This window comes from Falco punctatus, assembly GCF_963210335.1.
Source record: "Falco punctatus genome assembly, chromosome: 11".
NCBI lineage: Eukaryota > Metazoa > Chordata > Aves > Falconiformes > Falconidae > Falco > Falco punctatus.
Genome location: NC_137591.1, coordinates 34,761,989 through 34,768,811, shown reverse-complemented (window position 1 = coordinate 34,768,811; position 6,823 = coordinate 34,761,989). Strand labels below are relative to the sequence as shown.

General features: G+C 44.8%; 1 long non-coding RNA gene across 1 annotated transcript in view; it reads right to left on the bottom strand.

Annotated features, from left to right (window-relative positions):
• LOC308071296 overlaps window positions 1-6,823 on the bottom strand; it is a 59,472-nt gene that overhangs the window by 34,689 nt on the left and 17,960 nt on the right. The window contains exon 2 of the long non-coding RNA XR_013931077.1: window positions 1,203-5,144. This is a non-coding gene — a long non-coding RNA (uncharacterized lncRNA). The remainder of the gene's footprint in view (window positions 1-1,202; window positions 5,145-6,823) is intronic.

The following is a 6,823-nucleotide window of genomic DNA, read 5'->3' as shown; positions in this document are numbered from 1 at the left end:
CCTGCTTACATCGGTACAGCTGTACCAAACTGCTTATGGCTTGAATAAAATGTTTGCTAAAATCAGCTTGGACTTCAAAGCAGGGCAGGCTGAACCAGGTCATTAGCCCTGTTTAAACTGAGAAGCAGCAGGTAATTCTAACCTGTCCCTCTTACATTTGGTAGAAAGCAAGGATATTCCTTGTGTTTATCCCTAGGGTGGGATTAAAAAGGCACATTATAAACCAAAAAAAATCCCATTTGCATTGTTTTTACTGAAAGATTTTAATTTAACAGGTCTGACCTGGATTAAAAATAATGACCCTCCAAATTCCAAACTTTCTTCATATAAATACCGGCTGGCCATTTATAGCATAATTTGAGCCTGTTCTTAACTTGTAGCTGGCTCCCCACCACCTGCCATTAACAGCTTGTGCAAAGCTGAACCTAATTGTACAAGGACAGGAGGAAACCACCAGTTATTTCTTAACCTGTCCATCATCTGTCGTGCCCATCTCTAAGCACTGCGCTGCTGGTGGGCAGGCTAATCTGTCAGATATACAAGGAAGGGAAGGGTCTACTGCTTTGCCATTACTGCTGGCTAATCTTATTCAAATAACAATATCTATACAATAATTAGATGTCAGAAATAATGGGTACTGCTCTAGTTCTGCCCTCTCCTTTCTTTCTTTGACTCAGTATTTCAAAAGAAAGTGATCCAGTGGCCTCTAGTTCTGACCTTTATCAAGTATTGCCAAGATCTGCAGCTCAGCTTTTCTAATCTTACCTTGACTCCTTTTCAGTGACGCCACCCCACCCCCCCTTACAGACTTCCCCAATTACCTCCCTATTCGCAGTATTCCCTAAAGCACTACTACATGGAACACTATTATCTCTTATCTAGTTTAAATAGATAAAATAATCTATTAACTTTAGGAACATCAGCAAGCTATTATGGCAATCGTTGTGCTTACAGAAAAGGAGCTGTGCTTTAAAGGTGTATGTGGAAATTGTTTGCTGTTTAGGATACATTTTGCATTTTATTCTAAAGGAAAGGGAACTAGATGTTTCAGTAGCAAAGCCAAAGTATCTCAATTAAGCATCTTGGGTATTTTACATTTGGAGAAGCATTTATACTTTTAAAAGATATTTCTACCTGCTTGTATTTTTCCCCACGCATTTTCTCCTGCTCATTCATAGAGTCCTTCAAAAGTCAAGAGTTACCTGGGGATGAAGATGTCCTGGGTCTCTGACTCTAGCCCCATACCCTGTTTTCCATGTTGACTGCCAGGTTCTTAGGCTGATGATGCCGTGCATCTGCCTGGGGATGTGAAACAGACTCCTGAAGGGCAGGAAGCTTCAGGAGAAATAGACAGTTCGAGAGAGAAGCAGTAGTCAGCATGGAAGAGACAATAATAGCATGAGACAGTAGTTAAAGCTGGAGGAGCGATCTGCAGGAGCAAAGCTCACCCCTGCTCACATACCATCAATAGAACCAGCAAGTTATTTACCAAAATATCTATTTATTTTCTAATCAAAACGTTTTGAGCTTTTTAAAATCTGAAATTCAGAAATATTGTCCGTAAAGACAGCTGAGATCCATTTTTTCCCCCTCTCACTGGTGGTTTGTTTTTGTTTTTTTTTTTTTAAATTGCAGATTTGGCCATGCAATGAGATTGCATAACATTGCTGATTCCAGCTAAAAGGGGAAAGAATCTGCTTCACAAACAAACTCAAAACATAACATTTTGATCTAGGTTTTTTTGGTTACTGCTGTTTTTTTTTAAAGGAGAAAAACCCATAATCTTCCAGTTTTCCAAAAAGCTTAACATGTTTTTGAAAGTTATTTCTTATTTTGAGGGGCAGAGCAGTGGCAGAGGCATACAAATGCTCTGAGCACAGGGAGAAAGAGAAATCCTTGGGGCTCTGCTGTACACTGGGGGCAAGATTTCAAAAGCACCGCTTTTATTCAGCCTCCTGCATGGACAGGCAGATATTCCAAAGTAGTCAGGGTGATTTAGAGGTACTGAGCTCTTCTACTGAAAAAAAAAAAAAAAAAATCCCAGGTATTTGTTTAAAGCTGTTGTTTAACCACGTAATTAAATATTATTTTGAAATAAGAGTGCAGAATGATAACCCCGACCAGGACTCTGTGCTAATTCCATCTCTAATCAGCAGATGGCACCATGAATTCATCAAACAGGATGGAGACCAGAAAGAAGTAAAAATTTATCAAAAAAACACACAGAAAAGAAAGATTAAAAAAAAAAAAAGAGGGGAAAAAAGCATACACCCAACTTGACACACATAAATCAGGAATTAAATTCAGAGGGTGTAACTTTCCCCTCGTTCTAACCCTCCCAAAATAAAACCGGCTGTGGAGCATGCTGTGTTACACCCCTGCCGATGCAAACACCAGCTATACCTAAAATGTCCCCAGCCTTGCCCTGTCACTGACCTACATTGTCTCATGACCCTTTGTGAGATTAAAAAAAAAAAAACCAACCCAAAACCGCTCTTTCTCTGTCATCCCCTTGCTCTGAACAATGGCATCTCTGGAGAAGGTCTCCCCTGGGCTGGGGACCAGGAGTGACTGCAGGGAGCTCAGAGGACTGGTGGGCAGGGTCGCAGCACAGGCCCAGCGGTGAGGATGGTGCTCAGAGGCCTCAGCTGGGTCCTGTGCTCCATGGGCCAAAGCCCTTTGGCTCTGGCACTGCAGCATGTGGACACATGCACGGAGGAGGTCCGCCAGTCCATCCAGCTAGCCACAGGCTGCTGGCAACTTTTAGGCTGAGAGCAGACAGGAGGAGAAGAGTTTACATGACTTTTGTTTCCTTCCACCCAAATAGCAAAATTCCTACTTGGAATTCAAAGGGTGATAGGAGCAGCCTCACCCTCCCCTCACCAGTGCCCTACACCCTGGACAGAGCAGGGCATGAGCCAGGAGGCAAGCCCCGTGCAGCCATGCCCACCCCGACCTGTGCGGGCACGTACATGTTTTGATGGGCATGGAGCTGGTGCCCACCCGGCCTCGCCTCATGCCCACCAGGCTCCCACAGGGCTTCACGGGCGGGTGCGAAGTGCGGAGGGAAGGCACGTTCCTGTGCACACACCAAATGATGTGCAAGATGTGCTCACCCCCAGCAAAAATCTGCTGCCTCAAATATGGGCTCTCCATGCTCTTACATATGAACAGCGAGTGTGAAAATCCTGCCTGTCCATCTGTTCCTTTAAAGGTTTCTTTCTTTTGCTGCGTGTTAGAATTTCTCCCCAAATCTTCTTCAGCAGCACAAATCCCATCAGTGACATTTATAGGTTAAATAAATAGTATGCTGATGACATCACCTAAGCAGAGTAACAGGCACAGTTAGGTTGTCTATAGATGGCTTTAAAGCTATGGACTCCAAGCTCCATTTATCTTCTTCTCAATGAGCGGTAATTAAAATCTGCAGCAACAGACGTATTGCTCTGAGAAGCAATAGATCTACCACGCAAAGCACAGAAATTTTGCCAACAGAAGAGAGAGTTCAATCAACAGTTTCAGCCATGGCACAGAAATGAAAACTCTGACATTTGAAATTTAGAGAGGAAAGCAGCACAGCAGCGAAAAGATGAGCTTACCTTGCACTGCATGGAGTTATCGCGTCCCAGGCCCAAGGAGAAGGTGCTGTAAATTTCTGCCATCTCAGGCTCCGTGCGTCTGGTTGTTGCAAAGTGATTTTTCTTCCTGGCCATTCCTTATTATTTTCCCAGCCTGCCTAGCAGACACAAGTCAGGAATTACCAATACCATCGGCAGTGACATAATTGATTAAGTATGAGCAATACCAGCTTGGGTTTTGCACTCAGCCAGAGCTCTGTAATGGCAGCACAAGGGGCCTCGCTTGTTGAGCAAGGAGGGCTTTGTGTCACTTGTCCCTAGAGCAAGGCACAAGTGAGCCTGACGGAGAAGACAGCGAACATACTGTCAGAAGCCATATTCGCAGGAAAAAGGCAGAACAATGGAGATTAAGTGACAGTGCAGAATCAAGGAATTAAGTCACCTCCGAGGCTCAGATATTCCAGGCCTCCCCACAACACCTGCCGAGGCTCAGGGGAGGGCCCCGCAGAGGTCTCGCTGCCTCTGCCAACACACTGAGGGGAAACCTGCAAAATCAGTTGCAGCTCTTCCAGAAACCATGGGCCGTGCAACTTCACGTCCTGCTGCACGCTCACTTTTTTTCCAGTCCTGGAACCTGGAACCTGAAACCTGGACTGGAAAACAAGAGTAGGATTGCTTGCAGTCCAACTTATTTTTAATCTTTCTCTCTGCACAGGAGCATAACTCCTGCCTGCCTTCCTGCTGCAATAGCATAGTTCACTTCCAAGTGGTTGTAATAAGACAGGAAAATAATTGCTTGCCATAAATCGAAGAAGGTTACACAGGCCACTTACACACCACTAACTTGGTAATTACACTGTTCTCCCAAGGGACGGGAGGGACCCCAAACCCACGCCTGCCCTTTCAACAGTGTGCCCAAACCACCATGGCAGGGTACCCTGCGCCTGAGCATCTTTTCCGCTGGGTGCTGTTCCAGCTTACGCAGACCTTTAAAACCTTTTTTTGGCTGGGAATACGCTAACAAGAGATTTAGGATTTTCACCCAAGAGACACAATCTCAGCTTCATCACTTGTGCCAGGGAAAAGTTAATTTTCCACAGGCAGGGAAAGAGCTTGACCAGGGAAAACTAAACTGAGCACCTCAGCCTGTAGCAGCCTAGTACCCTCCCAGACAACTTTGCTCAAACCCCTGGTCTGAGTCAGATGGAAAATTTAAACCTTGATACTGTCTCTCCCAGATTGGTTCTGGGACCAGTCTAAATGCTTGTGCAAGAGTGAAGAGCAACATTTAAAAGTCTGGCTAAATAAGCTCAAAATCCAATTCTAGCAACTTACTGCTTCATTATAGCGAATAAGAAATACTTACTTCTGGGGAGTAACGTTTCAGGCTGGCTGTAGATTTTCCCTTGTTACTTTTGATGCAGAAGACGTGGGGATGATGACCACTGCTCGCTGTATAGCCCTGTATGCCTCTTCCTGGGGGCATGCAGTCACCACCACCCTGCCTCTCTGGACCACCCCTCAGGTTGTTACAAAGCTCAGGAATCTTGTGGTCAGCTCTCAGCTCTGTCAGAGATATTATAACTTTAATCTTGAATTTTTACTTAGTTTTTTCCATTTCATCCTGCCTGTAAAATGAGAGTGACATTAACAAAACCAGAAAACAAACACCATTGATAGGCAGTGTCTCTGTGCCCTGTTTTCCAAAGAGCTTCAGGTACAATGAATCCATTCTCCTGTTTCTCCTTATTATTTATTTAGATTAAAAACATCAGAGTAGGAAAGGTTGCAAACAATTAACATAGGCCTGTTGCCAGCGTCCCATTGCCAAACCTCCGAGCTCGCAAGGAGGTTCCTCCATACCACTGATGCTTTCCATGGATACAGGGCTGTGCCCACGCAAAAGCAAGACGATAGCTTATGTTTGCATGACATCAAGGACTGTGGGGTCTTAATTAAAACCTGAGGCCTCTAACCCCCACCAGTACCAGCAATAATCCTTAATTGGTGCCAAAGCATCTATAGGCCATTTGCAACGTCTTCACCAAACTGGTCTCCTGTGCCTGCTTGTAAAAGAAGAGTAAGGTACGAAACAAGAGCCACCACCTGCTCGGTACGCAGTCTGGAATACAGCAGCCCCTCTCTGCTGCTCTGCTCAAACAGAAAAAAGGGGGTTGGCGTTACACAATTCAATAGCAAGAAGAAAGTGGCCAGCAGCAATATTAACAAACACACGTAATTCATTCACACTTGTTATCAATATGGGATTGTTCCCTAGATACTCTTATCCTCGCCAAACAGTGTTTTCTATGCAGTTTTCTCCCAGCTTCAAGCTTGATAAAACCTTTTTAAAACTAGCTGCTTAAAAGGAGAAAATTATTCTCTTCAGCATGGCTTATGAAAATTAACATTATTTGTGCCACAGTGTATTAGTAGGATATCATTAGGAATTTTTTTTAGCCAGGAAGGGTATGTTTAAGGTAGAGACCCAAATACACTTTTAAGACACCCAGAGTGGGTCCCTGCTGCCTCTGCAGGGCTTTCTGCCTCCCCTGGGGGACAGTGAGGCTGGCACCCCCTTCTGCCATCCCCACCACCCCACCGCCCTCCTCACAGAGCGACATGCCTTTAGCATCAGTCTATGGTTTTCATAACTGCTGATATTGCCAGTTTTCCGTGTACCTGCAGCTGGTAGCTGTTCAGACAGCTTTTGTATTACCAGAGAGTGGCAATGACTGATCTTCAGCCTGAAGCAGTATTTTCACTGAAAGCACCGCCGTTCAGCCCTTGTAAGTGGAGCTAAGTAATTCAGGGAGAATTTTATTTGACAAATGTAAACATGGTATGTGTGAATTTTCATTAACATTTCACATGAAGAAAACAAGACCAAATTAATCAGATGTGTATTGCAATTTAGACCACTATCTCTGGTGACAGGCAACATGGCTTTTACACCAAACCCACACCTCTCTCCAGCTCACTCAGTTTAAAATGACCACAGATGTTTCTCCGTGAACAGCTTTTTGCTCGCCAGACCTTCCCTCAAGAGCTTAGTTACCTACTTTGATTTATAGCTGAAGTCTGCAGAAGTTTTCCTTTAAGTTCTCTGTCCCGTATTCCCTGCTCCAAAATGCACGGTTCCTCCAGGGCCCTTCTCCACTTGTGCTCCCCTTCGCCGCTGCGGCCGCCCTTGCCTTTCTGGTCCTCCCCTTGCAGGGACTCCACAGGGCGCAGGAGGAAAGGGG